Below are 17,473 nucleotides of genomic sequence, written 5' to 3'. Positions count from 1 at the left end.
CAGGGGCTCTCCCCACGGGCGCCACCCAGCCGCAGCAAGGGCCACCTGGCAGGATGACCATTGCCGGGAGTCCTGATGCCCCAAGGAGACGGGCATCTACTCCTTGGCCAACGTGGGGAGGGCGCAGCTCAGGTATCGGCAGTACGATCCCTGTGTTGTCAGGGGGCTACAACCTAGAGGGTACATGACGACCCCACCACAACCGGCTGGCTACCGTGCTGGATTTCTGGTGCCATGGAAAGTCCATCATGATCGCTGGTGCAGATGCAGATGCACTATGGGCGTAACTTGGACAACCCATCAGGCGTTTAGGCCCAATTTGAGGAATAATGGGTATGGTGACAACGCCGGTGCAATGCTGAGTGCCAAGGTCTTAGTGCACTTAGGACCAGTGGTACACCATGTAAGGTGTCCTTCCCCAAAAGGCTCGTACTTCTGTAGAATTTTGAAAAATGGAGGTCAAACCCCAAGGGGGACCATCACATTAAGGCCAAAACATTTGAGACTCCTTTTAGTCGCCTCTTACGACAGGCAGGAATATGGCGGGCCTATTCTTACCCCCGAACCCGCAGGGGGGCCGGAGAAAGGTGTGCCAGCATCTGAACGTGAATGGCATCTGGCCCCGGAGCAGAGGACCGGGACAGTGCAAGCGCACGTTTGAGTTCCCGCATAGTAAAGGGGGCATTATAAGTTTCCAGATTCAGCGAGTGGAAGGAAGGTCGCCGAGCCTCTTCTGCCTCTTTCCTGGGAAGGAAGGCAGGATGGTAATGGGCGGAGCTTGAAACCTCCGCGAAAAAGCGGCCAAAGGCGTTGGAGACAGCCACAGGATCAACAAGGACCTCATTACCTGAGGTCAGGCCAGGTACTGAGGAGTGGGCCTTAATGCCCGACAGCCGGCGCAGGCTACCCCAAACGACAGAAGAGGGAGTAAAACTGTTAAAGGAGCTGGTGAAAGAGGCCCAACAAGCTTTTTTGCTGTCTTTGATGACTCTACGACTTTGCGCTCGGAGTTGTTTGTATTCAATACAATTCGCCAACGTAGGATGGCGGCGAAAGGTGCGTAAAGCACGTCGTCGAGCACGGATAGCGTCCCTACAAGCCTCGTTCCACCAGGGGACGGAAACGCGACGTGAAGAAGAAGTAGTACGAGGAATGGAACGTTCGGCAGCATTGATGATAACAGCCGTGAGGTATTCGACCTGACTGTCACAACTGAGAAAATCGTGGTCCGGAAAGGTCGCCAGGGAGGAGTAAAGTCCCCAGTCAGCTTTCAGTATGTTCCAGCTCGAAGGACGTGGGGATGGGGTGTGGTGCAGGAGACGAACGACACAGGGTAAGTGGTCGCTCGAATAGGTGTCAGAAAGGACATACCACTCGAACCGACAGGCAAGAGTGGTAGAACAGATCGAGAGGTCCAAGTGGAAGTAGGTATGAGTAGAGTCCGAGAGGAAAGTCGGGGCGCCGGTATTGAGGCAGACAAGATTGAGATGGTTGAAGACATCCGCCAAGAGTGAGCCTCTTGGACAGGATGCAGGAGAACCCCAAAGGGGATGATGGGCATTGAAGTCGCCAAACAATAAGAACGGCGGGGGAAGCTGAACGATCAGGTGCATCATGTCAGCCCGACTAACAGCAGATGACGGTGGAGTGTAGATGGTACAAACTGAAAAGTAAAAGCAGAAAGAGTAATATGGACAGCTATTGCTTGGAGTGGGGTGGTCAATGAGATGGGATGGTAATAGACATCGTCCCGAACGAGCAACATGACCCTGCCATGAGCTGGGATACCGTCCACAGGGGTGAGGTCATACCGCTCCGAGGTATAGTGGGTAAAAGCAATACGGTCAGTCGGGCGCAACTTGGTTTCCTGGAGACCAAGGACGAGCGGACAGTGCAGGCGGAGGAGCAGTTGTAATTCCTCCCGATTAGATCGAAGCCCTCTTATGTTCCAATGAAACAACGCCATCGCTAGTCAAAAGGTTGGGGGAACGAGACGGGGGGAAGAGCTGGTCACCTCGACGGCCGCGGGGGGCCAGGTTGCGAGGGAACAACGCTACAACCGACGAGAGGCGGATCCGGTTCCATCGACTCGTCGCCAGCCGCGGCCGCTGTCCCTGGTTGTGTAGGAGGGGCCGCATCATTTGCCGACGAAAGGCCGGCGGAGCGCCTGGCAGCAGAGTGTCCCGGCGAAACTGAGGACGGCTGGGAGCAGCGACTCACAGATGGAGCGTCAGACGAAACGCGCCGGGGTGGAGAGGGGGATAGAGACTTCTTCTTGGAGGCCTTCTTGGAAGGCCGAGGAGGCACAGGGATGGTGGGCTGGACCCGAAGAAGGTCCTCACGCGCGGGGTCCGTTTTGGAACGCCGGACCTCGGAAGCTGGGGTCCAGAACGTTGCCCCGATGGATGCCTGAGAAGAGGATCGCTTCTCAGGTGGCGTGCGGGGAGGAGGAGGAGGAGGAGGAGGAGGAGGAAGGGTGGCCCCTGGGGCAGAGGGGGTGCGGGCCACGGGGGAGGAGGATTTGGAAGGGAAGGATTTGGGAGGCGGATGGGGGGAGGAGGTGGAGGGGGGACAGGATAGGGGTGAGGATACCGTGGAAGGAGTGGACACGACTGAGGCAAACGAAGTGGTCAACGTCACGGGATGGAGGCGGTCATACTTCTTCCTGGCCTCAGAATAAGAGAGACGATCCAAAGTTTTGAGTTCTTGAATCTTCTTCTCCTTCTGATATGCGGGGCAGTCTAAGGATCTAGGCGAGTGGACGCCAGGACAATTAACGCACCGAGGTGGTGGGGTGCATGTATGTTCCTCACGAAGAGGACGTCCACAATCGCCACAAAGGGGCTCAGCCTCACACCGTGATGACATATGCCCAAAGTGCAAACACCTAAAACAGCGCATAGGAGGCGGGACGTAAGGGCGCACGTCACACCGGTAGCACATCACCTTTACCTTCTCCGGGAGAACGTCCCCCTCGAAGGCGAGGATAAAGGCCCCGGTGTCGATGCGACGGTCTTTGGGGCCGCGCTGGACTCGCCGGACGAAATGCACGCCTCGGCGCTCCAGGTTGGCCCTGAGCTCCTCATCAGATTGTAGCAGGAGGTCACGATGAAAAATAACCCCCTGCGTCCTATTCAGTGCCAGATGCGAGACAATGGACACTGGGATGTCCCCTAGTCGGTCACACGCCTGGAGCGCCGCCGACTGTGTGGCGGAGGTGGTCTTTATAAGAACGAACCCCAAACGCATTTTGCTGAGAGCCTCCACTTCCCCGAAGATGTCCTCAATGTGCTTAACAAAGCACATGGGCTTGGAGGTGGCGAACGTCCCCCCATCAGTCCGAGAACAGACCAAATAGCGGGGCAAGTACTTCGCCCCAAGCCGGCGGGCTTGTCCTTCCTCCCAGGGAAAGGCCAAGGGGGAAAGGGCAGGAGAACCAGAACCAGAGACAGTACTTTTCTTTTTGAAAGACTCGGCCGCAGAGCGACCCGATACATGTTGACGTTTCATCTGCGAAACGTCTGCCCCGATACCACCCACTCCGACCAGGGGCTCTCCCCACGGGCGCCACCCAGCCGCAGCAAGGGCCACCTGGCAGGATGACCATTGCCGGGAGTCCTGATGCCCCAAGGAGACGGGCATCTACTCCTTGGCCGACGTGGGGAGGGTGCAGCTCAGGTATCGGCAGTACGATCCCTGTGGTGTCAGGGGGCTACAACCTAGAGGGTACATGACGACCCCACCACAACGGGCTGGCTACCGTGCTCGATTTCTGGTGCCATGGAAAGTCCATCATGATCGCTGGTGCAGATGGAGATGCACGATGGGCGTAACTTTGACAACCCATCACGCGTTGAGGCCCAATTTGAGGAATAGTGGGTATGGTTACAACGCCAGTGCATTGCTGAGTGCCAAGGTCTTAGTGCACTTAGGACCAGTGGTACACCACGTAAGGTGTCCTTCCCCAAAAGGCTCGTACTTCTGTAGAATTTTGAAAAATGGTGGTCAAACCCCAAGGGGGACCATCAAATGGAAGGCCGAAACGGTTGAAACTCCTTTTAGTCGCCTCGTACGACAGGCAGGAATACCGCGGGCCTATTCTAATCCCCGGACCCGCAGGGGGGGCCCTGATATGGAGCCAGTAGGCCACGTGACTCCAGCACGCAACCCAACTGCCGACACACTACACGTTCCAGCAGCTTACAAAGAAAGTTGGTGAGGCTGTTGGGCCAGTAGCTTACCAGATCAAGGGCGTTTTGACCGAGTTTGAGCACTGGAATGATGGTGCTCTCCCGCCACTGGGATGGAAAGATGCCATCACACCAGATCTGGTTGAAGATGACGAGGAGATGTCACTTGTAGCCAGACGAGGCATGTTTAATCCTCTGACTGTGGATCCAATCCGGCCCAGGAGCTGTGTCCGAGCAATGTGCAAAGGCACTGAGGAGCTCCCACTCTGTTAATGGGGTGCTATAGGCTTAACTGTGGCATGTAGTGAATGAGAGGACATTCCTTTCCATCCGCTGTTTGAGGGTGCGAAAGGCTGGGGGTAGTTCTCCGATGCAGAGGCTTGAGCAAAGTGCTCAGCAATCGTAATTGCATCGGTAGATAACACGCCCTTGATGTTAATGCCAGGGACACCTGTTGGGCGCTGGTACCCAAAAAGATATCTGATCTTCGTCCAGACTCGGGAAGGTGACATATGCTCCCAACGGTCAACATGTACCTCCCCCAACACTCCTGTTTCCGTCAGTTTATAAGCTGGTGTACGCGAGCACATTGCCACTTAAAGGCTACTAGGTGATCTAGGGAAGGGTGCCGCTTACGTCGCTGTACAGCTCGCCAACGCTCTTTAACTGCCTCAACCACTTCCAGCTACCATCAAGGGACTGTCTTTCGCCGGGGGCACGCTAAAGAATGAGGGATCATTTATTCCGCCGCAGAAATGACCATTGTAGTGACCTGCTCAACGACACCATAGATGATTCAGCGGCGACAGCAGAGGTGAAGGCTTCCCAGTCTGCCTTGTTAAAGCTCATCTGGGTAGGCATCGATGGACATGACACCGAGGGAGTGACAGGAAGATGGGGAAGTGGTCACTACCACACAGGTTGTTGTGGTGGGGTTTAAGGGCGCTCAACTACTGAGGTCATTAGCGCCCAGTCACTGTTGTTAGAGCACACGGAATCTAGTAAAACTCAAGGGGAGGGGGGAACACCAGAAAGTCCTGACAAAGATGCAGATAAAATAAGTAAAAAGGTTAGATGTCTTTGGACAAGCCAGTTAAAGTTATAAAACGCATAACACGAGCAGCTGCTCGAGCGTCATCAGCTAAAATATCCGGTAAAGTAGATGGCAGGGACAGGACAACACGAGATTGACTAAAGCGGGGACACGACAATAAAACATGGCGCACTGTTAACACTTGACCACAAGGGCACTGCGGGGCTGGGTCACCGAAGAGCAGGTAGCGGTGGCTAAACCGGCACTGCCCAATCCGCAACCTGGTCAGAAGGACCTCTTCTTGCCGAGATGGTCGGGAGGAGGTTGTCCAAGCAGTTGGGAGTGGTTTTACTGCCCGGAGCTTATTTCCTTGGAGGGATGACCAAGCATCCCACCACAACGACACAAGCCTCTTACAAACAACCCCACGAACGTCAGATGACGGGACACAATGGGAGGCTGGCCGAGGCAGGACGACTGCAGCCTTAGCTCCAGCATCTGCAGCCTCATTCCCAGGCACTCCTACATGTCCACGACCCACAGAAAGCTGACAGGAGAACCATTATCAGCGAAAGAATGGAGGTACTGCTGGATCCGTTGCACCAAGGGATGGACCGGATAGGGAGCTCCAAGGCTCTGAAGAGCACTGAGGGAATCAGAGCAGAGTACATACGATGAATGGCGGTGGCGGCGGGCATACTGAACAGCCTGATGGAGAGCAAAAAGCTCGGCCGTAAAGCTGGAACATTGGTCGAGGAGCCAGTATTTAAAGGTGGCGGCCCCGACGACAAAGGCACAGCCGACGCCATCGTCAGTTTTGGAGCCATCGGTGTAAATAAAGGTGTGACCGGCAAGTCGAGCACGAAGTTCGACAAACTGTGAGCAATACACTGCAGCCGGAGTACCCTCCTTCGGGAGTGAGCTGAGGTCGAGATAAATATGAACCGGAGCCCGGAGCCAAGGCGGTGTCGGGCTCTCACTCTCTCTGAAGGTGGTAGGGAGGGCAAAATCCAATTGTCGAAGCAGGCGACGGAAGCGGACTCCAGGGGGCAGCAGGGCAGACACATACAACCCGTACTGACGGTCGAGAGAATCGGCGAAGAAGGACTCGTAAGAGGGGTGTTCGGGCATAGACAACAGCTGGCAGGCATACCGACACAGCAGTACGTCCCGCCAATAGGTCAATGGTAATTCGGCAGCTTCAACATAAAGGCTCTCGACAGGATTAGTGTAGAAGGCTCCGGTCGCAAGACGTAACCCCCAATGGTGGATGGAGTTGAGTCGGCGTAAGAGGGATGGCCGAGCAGACCAAGCTCCCATAATCCAGCTTCGATCGGACTATGGACCGATACAAGCGAAGCAGGACAGTGCGATCCGCTCCCCAAGATGAACCACTAAGAACACTGAGGACAGTAAGGGAACGTGTACAACGGGCCGCCAAATAAGATACATGCGGAGACCAACAAAGTTTCTTGTCCAATGTGAGCCCTAGAAACTTAGTTGTTTCCACGAATGGGAGAACAACGGGACCGAGATGTAAGGATGGCGGAAGGAACGCTTTATATCGCCAAAAGTTGATACAAACCGTCTTCTCTTCAGAGAACCGGAAGCCATTTGCCATGCTCCATGAGTATACGCTGACTAGACAACGCTGAAGGCAGCGCTCCAGGAGGCATGTTCTCTGGGCACTGCAGTAGACCGCGAAGTCATCGACAAAGAGAGAGCCTGAGACATTAGGTGGAATGCAATCCATAATTGGGTTGATCGCGATGGCAAAAAGGGCTACGCTCAAGACGGAGCCCTGAGGCACTCCGTTCTCCTGGAGGAAGACGTCGGACAATACGGAACCCACACATACCCTAAACTTTCGATCCGTTAAAAAGGAATCAATAAAAAGGGGCAGGCGACCGCGTAGGCACCACCTGTGCATAGTGCGGAGGATACCTCCTCTCCTACAGGTATCATAAGCCTTCTCCAAATCGAAGAACACGGCTACCATTTGGCGCCTTCACAAAAAGTTGTTCTTGATGAATGTCGACAAGGTCACAAGGTGGTCAACAGTGGAGCGGCGGCGACGAAAGCCGCATTGGACATTGGCAAGTAGCCGTCGAGATTCAAGAATCCAGACTAACCGAGCATTAACCATGCGCTCCATCACCTTACAGACACAGCTTGTAAGAGAAATGGGGCGGTAACTAGAAGGAAGGTGTCTATCCTTCCCGGGTTTGGGTATAGGAACAACGACGGCGTCACGCCAACGCATGGGGACCTGACCTTCGGTCCAGACGCGATTGTAGGTACAAAGAAGGAAGCTTTTGCCCGCCGGAGAAAGGTATGCCAGCATCTGAACGTGAATGGCATCTGGCCCCGGAGCAGAGGACCGGGACAGTGCAAGCGCACGTTCGAGTTCCCACATAGTAAAGGGGGCATTATAAGTTTCCAGATTCAGCGTGTGGAAGGAAGGTCGCTGAGCCTCTTCTGCCTTTTCCTGGGAAGGAAGGCAGGGTGGTAATGGGCGGAGCTTGAAACCTCCGCGAAAAAGCGGCCAAAGGCGTTGGAGACAGCCACAGGATCAACAAGGACCTCATTACCTGAGGTCAGGCCAGGTACCGAGGAGTGGGCCTCAATGCCCGACAGCCGGCGCAGGACACACCAAACAACAGAAGAGGGAGTAAAACTGTTAAAGGAGCTGGTGAAATAGGCCCAACAAGCTTTTTTGCTGTCTTTGATGACTCTACGGCATTGCGCTCGGAGTCGTTTGCATCCAATACAATTCGCCAACGTAGGATGGTGGCGAAAAGTGCGTAAAGCACGTCGTCGAGCTCAGATAGCGTCTCTACAAGCCTCATTCCACCAGGGGACGGAAACGCGACGTGAAGAGGTAGTATGAGGAATGGAACGTTCGGCAGCATTGACGATAACAGCCGTGAGGTATTCGACCTGACTGTCACAACTGGGAAAATCGTGGTCCGGAAAGGTCGCCAGGGAGGAGTAAAGTCCCCAGTCAGCTTTCGGTATGTTCCAGCTCGAAGGACCTGGGGATGGGGTGTGGTGCAGGAGACGAATGACACAGGGGAAGTGGTCGCTCGAATATGTGTCAGAAAGGACATACCACTTGAACCGACGGGCAAGAGTGGTAGAACAGATCGAGAGGTCCAAGTGGGAGTAGGTATGAGTAGAGTCCGAGAGGAAAGTCGGGGTGCCAGTATTGAAGCAGACAAGATTGAGATGGTTGAAGACATCCGCCAAGAGTGAGCCTCTTTGACAGGATGCAGGAGAGCCCCAAAGGGGATGATGGGCATTGAAGTCGCCAAACAAATAAAACAGCGGAGGAAGCTGAACAATCAGGTGCATCATGTCAGCCCGACTAACTGCGGATGACGATGGAGTGTAGATGGTACAAACTGAAAAAGTAAAAGCAGAAAGAGTAATACGGACAGCTATTGCTTGGAGTGGGGTAGTCAATGGGATGGGACGGTAATAGACATCGTCCCGAACGAGCAACATGAACCCACCATGAGCTGGGATACCGGCCACAGTGGTGAGGTCATACCACTCCGAGGTATAGTGGGTAAAGGCAATACGATCAGTCGGGCGCAACTTGGTTTCCTGGAGACCAAGGATGAGCGTACAGCGCAGGCAGAGGAGCAGTTGTAATTCCTCCCGATTAGATCGAATACCTCTTATGTTCCAATGTAACAAGGCCATCGCTAGTAAAAAAAGAGGGGGAACGAGACGGGGGAAGAGCCGGTCACCTCGACGGCCGCGGGGGGGGGCCAGGTTTCGAGGGAACGACGCTACAACCGGCGGGAGGCGGATCCTGTTCCATCGAGTCGTCGCCAGCTGCAGCTGCTGTCAGGGTTTGTGTAGCAGGGGCAGCATCATTTGCCGACGAGAGGCCAGCTGAGCGCCTGGCAGCAGAGCGTCCCGGCGAAACTGAGGACGGCCGGGAGCAGCGACTCACGGATGGAGCGTCAGACGAAACGCGGCAGGGTGGAGAGGGGGATAGAGACTACTTCTTAGAGGCCTTCTTGGAAGTCAGAGGAGGCACAGGGATGGTGGGCTGGACCCGAAGAAGGTCCTCACGCGCGGGGTCCATTTTGGAACGCCGGACCTCGGAAGCTGGGGTCCGGAACGTTTCCCCGATGGACGCCTGAGAAGAGGATTTGGGTGGCGGATGGGGGGAGGAGGTGGAGGGGGGACAGGATAGGGGTGAGGATACCGTGGAAGGAGTGGACACGACTGAGGCAAACGAAGTGGTCAACGTCACGGGATGGAGGCGGTCATACTTCTTCCTGGCCTCAGAATAAGAGAGACGATCCAAAGTTTTGAGTTCTTGAATCTTCTTCTCCTCCTGATACGCGGGGCAGTCTAAGGATCTAGGCGAGTGGATGCCAGGACAATTAACGCACCGAGGTGGTGGGGTGCATGTATGTTCCTCACGAAGAGGATGTCCACAATCGCCACAAAGGGGCTCAGCTTCACACCGTGACGACATGTGCCCAAAGTGCAAACACCGAAAACAGCGCATAGGAGGCGGGACGTAAGGTTGCACGTCGCACCGGTAGCACATCACCTTTACCTTCTCCGGGAGAACGTCACCCTCAAAGGCGAGGATAAAGGCCCCGGTGTCGATGCGACGGTCTTTGGGGGCGCGCTGGACTCGCCGGACGAAATGCACGCCTCGGCGCTCCAGGTTGGCCCTGAGCTCCTCATCAGATTGCAGCAGGAGGTCCCGATGAAAAATAACCCCCTGCGACCTATTCAGTGCCAGATGCGAGACAATGGACACTGGGATGTCCCCTAGTCGGTCGCACGCCTGGAGCGCCGCCGACTGTGTGGCGGAGGTGGTCTTTATAAGAACGAACCCCAAACGCATTTTGCTGAGAGCCTCCATTTCCCCGAAGATGTCCTCAATGTGCTTAACAAAGCACATGGGCTTGGAGGTGGCGAACGTCCCCCCATCAGTCCGAGAACAGACCAAATAGCGGGGGAAGTACTTCGCCCCAAGCCGGCGGGCTTGTCCTTCCTCCCAGGGAGTGGCCAAGGGGGAAAGGGCAGGAGAACCAGAACCAGAGACAGTACTTTTCTTTTTGAAAGACTCGGCCGCAGAGCGACCCGATACATGTTGACGTTTCATCTGCGAAACGTCCGCCCCGATACCACCCACTCCGACCAGGGGCTCTCCCCACGGGCGCCACCCAGCCTCAGCAAGGGCCATCTGGCAGGATGACCGTTGCCGGGAGTCCTGATGCCCCAAGGAGACGGGCATCTACTCCTTGGCCGACGTGGGGAGGGTGCAGCTCAGGTATCGGCAGTACGATCCCTGTGTTGTCAGGGGGCTACAACCTAGAGGGTACATGACGACCCCACCACAACGGGCTGGCTACCATGCTGAATTTCGGGTGCCATGGAAAGTCAATCATGATCGTAGGTGCAGATGGGGACGCACTATGGGCGTAACTTTTACAACCCATCAGGTGTTTAGGCCCAATTTGATGAATAGTGGGTATGGTTACAACGCCGTTACAATGCTGAGTGCCAAGGTCGTAGTGCACGGAGGACCAGTGATACACTACGTAAGGTGTCCTTCCCCAAAAGGCTCGTACTTCTGTAGAATTTTGAAAAATCGAGGTCAAACCCCAAGGGGGACCATTACATGGAAGGCCGAAACGGTTGAAACTCCTTTTAGTCGCCTCTTACGACAGGCAGGAATACCTCGGGCCTATTCTTATCCCGGACCCACAGGGGGAACCACACAGGTTGTCATGTCCTCTCTAGTGGATAGATGGGAGAAGGCCAGGACTGCAAACCAAGAGATGAATGGCCGAATATACTGAAATATGTATTTAAGAGGTAGAGGTCAAGCTGTGACAGTAAATTTTCAACCTCCCTACCTCAGCCAGTAAGCATGGCGCCACCCAAGGGCTTATGCGCGTTAAACTCTCCCAAAAGTAGGAAAGGTTTAGGGAGTTGATCAATCAGTGCAGCAATATGGTGAGGAGTACTGCACCATCTGGAAAAAGATATACATTGCAGACAGCTATTTCCTGCGTCGACCTTATCCTGACAGCCACAGCTTCAAGAGGAGTTTGAAGGGGCACAGTTTCACTATATACTGAGATTAGGACATAGACACAAACTCCATCTGACACTATTATAACCGCTATGGTTCCTGTAATATACCTTACAGCTGCAGAGGGCGGGGATCCGCATTGCCGGGAATCAGGTACCCTGGAGGGCAATGCAGAAAGCAGGTGTAAAGCTTAACAGCTGCCATAGCTCAGTCAGGTGGTGGAAAAAACTGCCGCAATTCCACTAGAGGATTACATGATCTTGAGACTGGGAAGGCATGAAACACTCAATGGGGCAGTCTACAACTCAGTGTCACTTGCTGCCACCAGATGGGTACCTGCGCAATTGAAATCCATTGTGTCTGAGGGCCTAGTGAGATCTAGGTTCTCAGTGGACGGCAGAATCTCCACCTCATTCTCAGACACAGAGCTTGTAGGTATGGTGGTGTGGGTGCCACCGCAGTGCCTTGGTTATTGGGGGTCTTTTCTTTTTAAGTTTATCTCACTGCTCCTTAGGTTTGTCCGGCTGGAAGGGCTTTGTGTGGGTGTCATCTTCGCCATTGGTAGGAATCTGGGATCCCTTCCTGGTGAGACGAGCTGAAGAAGACTTAGGCTTCTCCGGCTCACATCCCCAATGGTTGGAGAAGGGGGGGGGGGGGGGGGGGGGGTTGCTCCTGAAGTAGGTTGTGCATGAGCAACAGGGAGGGAAGTGCCCCCCACGATCAAGGGGGAAGGTGGTTTCTGATGGCTCAGAGCCAATGGTACGTGGCAGAACGGAAGATGGTAGAACCGTTGTCATAGCAGCAGCGTAGGTTGAAATCATATCCAAAGGATGTAGACTCTCATATTTTCCCTTAGCCTCAGTGTAGGACAGTTGGTCTAGGGTCTTGTATTTCATTATTTTTCTTTCTTTCTGGAGAATCCTGCAGTCTGGCGAGCAAGGCGAATGGTGCTCTCTGTAGTTTACACAGATGGGAGGCGGGGCACAGGGAGTATTCGGATCTGAAGGACGTCCACAATTCCGACAGGTGACGCTGGAAGTACAGCAGGAAGACATAGGGCCGAACTTCTAGCACTTAAAGCATCGGGGGAGGGATATTTGGCTTTACATCACAGCAGTAGACCATTACCTTGACCTTCTCGGGGAATGTGTCACCCTCTAAGGCCAAGATGAAGGCACCAGTGGCGACCCGATTATCCCTTGGACACTGGTGGACATGCCAGACGAAATGGACACCTCATCGCTCTAAATTGGTGCGCAGCTCAACGTCAGACTGCAAAAGAAGGTCCCTGCGAAATATGATACCCTGCACCATATTTAAGCTCTTATGGGGCATGAAGGAAACAGAAATAGTGCCCGTGACTGGGCAGAGGATGCTGTTTTGATCAAGTCCGACCCTGACTGCATTTTGGACGAGCCCTCCACCTCCCAAAACTTGTCCTTTAAATGCTCCACGAAAAACTGAGGTTTCATTGACAAGAAAGATTCCCCATCAACTCTTGTACATACAAGGTACTGGCGTGAATAAGCTTCGCTGCCATCCTTAGACTGGCATTCCTCACATGGAGAGACCGGAAGGGAGGGGGGATTTGGAGTCGTATTTCTTAGCATTGAAGTTAGTTCTTGACCACTTAGAGACTGCTGGTGTTTGACCACCAGCAAGGGATGACGCACTACGCTTCATGGCATGTCATCTGCCCTGATGCCACCCACTATGGTGTGGTTAGGTAGCTACAACCAAAAGTGTACATGGCGGCCCCACCACAATGGACTTGCTACCGTGCTGGATATCATGCACACGAGCTAAGAAGTCCATTATTATCGAAAGTGCAGAAAGCGATACTACACAGAGAATGGAGGAAAACGCACCCAGGAGGGTGACCTCATCCAACAGCTGGAGGATGAGCGGAATTACAGATCCACATCGACAAAGGGTGCAAGAGGTCTCAGCGCCTGATGGACACAATGTACCATGTAAGGTGCCCTTCCCCAATTGGCTCACTCCTTGGGAAAATTGAGGTCAAACGGAACAGGGGACCATCACATAAAGGCCGAAACATGTGAGACCCCTTTTAGCTGCCTCTTACAACAGGCAGGAACACCTCGGGTCTAGGCTAACCCCCAGACTCGCAGGGGTAGGGTGGTGAGTGAGGGGGGTAGGGTTATGAGATCACAGATTTGAATCCCAGCCCTGTACACATTTTCACTGATCACTGCTGGTTCCGAGTAATTTTCCAATGCAACTGACACCTGTAATCTCCTCCCTTTCCTTTCTTCTTTACATAAGATCTACCTGAGAAGAGTATCTGACGTGATCTAATACTTACCATCAAGGGTGGTGGGAAGGGTAGAAAGCCTCAATGGAGGATTTCCAATCTAATTACCATTTGGAGACCCATCCTAGGACAAGTATCAGGGGATCTGAACTTATGGAGAGGGAAAATAATCTGAAATTCATGGTAGTCGGGAACCTGCACATTGTGGAGGCATAGTCAAAGAGTTTGTGATGCTGAAACTGCAAGTTTAAGATCCCAAACCCCACCTGAACACTGTCTACTTGGCCCATCTGGAAAGCTCTGGTGGCCAGTCTAGCCCCACAATGGTAAACAAGGTCTAACAGTCCTAATGATGATGATGATGATGATGATGATGATGATGATGGACGATGCAGAAAAAAATGAATACATGTAAGGAAAATAAAGTTGTACACAGTACTGGGAAAGATGAGGAAGAAAATATGACCACAATTACAACAGCAAATGATGCTAGTAAGTACCCTTTTCATGAGACTTATTTCATGTGAATTGCTAGCATAACAACATACAAATAACATGGGGGATTGGACGATCTGACAGTGATCGGATTGAGCTTCCTAATTATATGAATACATGTCAGATTTGATCCTGTTTTAGATAACTGTATAAGAAATCCAACAGGCTATCTTATTTTTTCACTAATATAGAGCCTGTCATACAACACCCTAATTCAGTTTCATATCCTAATAACTACAGAATGATTTACATTCCCTTAAAGCTTCGTTCAGCTAACTGTCAGTCACCTGTCCATGACTGCAAATGATTGGTACACATACCTGTACAGAGAGCCACAAGTGTTAAAGCAAGGCTTTCAGGACTTGGAGGTGTGCTGGCACTGGACTGAATCTGCACAGTGAATTAACGACAAGGGTTGATGTGCCAGCCAGCCTGGAAGTGGTTTTTGGGCAGAGTCTCACATCCCACTAGGTGAATATCAATCTGGTACCCATGTACCACCTCAGGTACACAATTCACAAACATTTAAAAAACTTTCGTTCACTATCACAAGAGTAACACTATACACAGACCCTACATGTATCATCCTGGTGAGGTGTTGGGGGAAGTGCCACAAGAAAGGCATCCTGCCATCCCTTAAATTAACCATGACAAATACATTAATAAACATGCCAGTCCTGAGTCACCATGGGACAAAGGCAAAAGATAAGAAGTGTCGATGACTGGTAAACATGAAAATCTGGCATTTCTAAGAGTGGTAAAACTGACCTGATACATCAAAGTTCATATTTCAATGCAATACAAAGAATTTAATGTGGAACATCACTCCGAGTAGTCAGTAAAATTTTAAACCATATATTTAAATAATGGAAAAAATTTATTAGTAGTCTCAATGCACAAAAAAGGAGGAAGTGAAGACATAAGCAGGTTTTCACTAATTATAATAAAATCTGAGCACTTTGAAAATAAAACTAGACGAAGACATGGAGATGCTCTGTCCTCTCTTCTCTTTTTAACATAACCCTGGAGAGAACAGTGAAGAAACTAGCTAGTTCTGGGATCCTCCAAAGAAGTTAAGGTATTTGCACAAACAGATAGTGCACATCAGAAAGAGATAAATCTAGATTACACAATTTTTTTGCGAGCCAGCATATGAAGCATATAAACTTTTGACTTAAAAATCATTCTATATACAGCTGATGGTTGTCCATATCTGCAACTGTGAATATAGGCTATTTCGTGTATTTCATAATGGCTGTAACCAATGCAGTGCACATTCTTTCAGACATGCATTCAAGTCCGAAGGAACGTCGCTTCGTACTTGCGAAAAATACAGGCACTGCAATATCACCTGTTCATGTGCAAAATGGTGCAATTATTAAGTTCATGGTTAACAGTCAATCACAGTACCAATCATTAATCCTCTGCGGCTCTTCCTGCATCCTGTTGTACAAGGGTCCAATACAATAAGAATCATGGAAGATATTACTAAACGTTGCTCACGGTACTATTGTCCAACAAACTAAGTTGATACTCGTGCAACGGCTGATGGGAGTGACCATAAAGACATATCCCACGTATGGTCGGTCCCATCCAGCCACTGCTCCGAGTGTCAACTTAGTTTACATAAACAGTACCTACGCAAAGCTTGTAATCCTATCCTACATCTCGTTAGATAACAATGGAGGCTGAGCCCAGAATTCAGTGATTAGAAGAAAGATCAAATGACAAGAGAGTGACTGATGACAATCAGAAAAATTGAGGGGAGGATGGGTCGCAGATAAAACAAAGATTGCTTAGTCCACCTCTCCGGCCAGCAGAATGAATGAGGAAGTCCACAAGTACAATGAACACTGAATCTTATTAACATACACACAGCAGGTGACAATTCTGTTTTACAGATATTATGCATATGGCCTTTCACTCAAGAGTTCTATATCTATGATATGTGTAGCAAAAACTGAAGGATGACAAACAGTCTTTGCTCACTACTATACCAATGATTACATGGAGTCAATTAATTTAAGTTTACAGCTTAAGTAAACAACAATTTACTAACTAGTTTTAAAGAAGTGAAAAAGTTGGGACTCGTTTAAGAGATGCCATATTTATCTAGAACAATGTCAGCTTGTGTATTATGGTCTACTCTTCACTTGTGTGTTTCTTTTCATGGAGGCTGGACAATTCGGGATTACAAAAGTGATAAAAAGCTTTGTCATGGAAACATACTAGAAAGAAAATTACAAATGTGGTTATAGACATAAAATGAAATGTGAAAAAAAATTGGAAAGTTGTATGTTCAATGTATTGAACTTCTAAATTGACTCTACAAATGAGTTTGTAGAAATGAATGTGTTCGTGTAGTGAAGTCAGTTCGCATGTATATAATACAATATGGAGCTGAACGATAGTCAATTACAGAAAATGAAAGAAAGTAATGTAATCTAATGTTATCTATTTGATATACATTTCTTGCAAAATTGTTTACACAATCACTGTTCTGTCAGTGTCTATGCACTCATCAGTTCATACTACACTAATTATTTTATGAATGACACTTCTGCAGACCAATAGGTCTACGTACGTAAATCGCCCACTTGACAGTAAAATAAAAAGCTTACCTAGAAACGGACTTATACAAAATATGTTATAGATAGTGCACGTCGGACAACCAACTACGAGGGTACTCGCAAAAGGAGTGAAAAATAATATTTTTTATAAACATAGGGAGATTGCATCTCCATAAAACGTTCACGTAAAAACGCGAAGTAGATTAGTCAATGTATATGTAACAAAATGAAATTAAACCTTCCATCCACATCAGCTAACATAAGATTTCCTTTAAAACCTCTTATAAATGGTGATGATATAATCCACCTATGTGCCAAACACACAAAATGTGATAAAACTTTAAGTGTATCAAGACGTGTACATCTGACACACCTCCTCAAACAGAAATTGTTAGTCTATCAGAATGACATGAAGATTCGTCAGTGAAATGACAAATAACTGAATTATAAATTTTCAGCTGCATTATTAGCTTGTACTTACTAGTTGTCATTACTTTACACCATAGTCAATGCTTATCACCATTATACGAACAGCATAAACAATCACCGACAATCCTACACGATACAAATTCAAATTCCTGCTCTTACAAAAGACAAAAACGAAACGCGTCTGCAGTACCAACATAACTCGTCCCGAGGAGAAAAAAATTTCTCATCATTTTTCAATCTCAAAAGTATTGCAAAATATTGCTTCGTAGTACAAAACTTACTGTATTCCATTAGTTTACACTGTCAAAAAAATTCAAATAAAACAACTGAGATCCATAGCAGTAAAATGGGCTGTAAAACCAAAAACGGAAAAGGAGCTACAGAGTCAAGGCCAAGGTCACACTG

At 50.3% G+C, this 17,473-nt stretch overlaps 1 protein-coding gene across 1 annotated transcript in view; it reads right to left on the bottom strand.

The window, feature by feature from the left end:
• Positions 1-17,241, bottom strand: part of LOC124798432 — a 292,118-nt gene extending 274,877 nt beyond the window's left edge. Inside the window, exon 1 of the mRNA XM_047261841.1 lies at positions 17,121-17,241. The gene's annotated coding sequence lies outside the window, so the exon portion shown is untranslated. The remainder of the gene's footprint in view (positions 1-17,120) is intronic.
• Positions 17,242-17,473: the final 232 nt, after the last annotated feature.

This window comes from Schistocerca piceifrons, chromosome 5 (genome assembly GCF_021461385.2).
Source record: "Schistocerca piceifrons isolate TAMUIC-IGC-003096 chromosome 5, iqSchPice1.1, whole genome shotgun sequence".
NCBI classification, from domain to species: domain Eukaryota; kingdom Metazoa; phylum Arthropoda; class Insecta; order Orthoptera; family Acrididae; genus Schistocerca; species Schistocerca piceifrons.
Note: the sequence above shows the minus strand (reverse complement) of the source record. Positions and strands in the feature narration are given on the sequence as shown.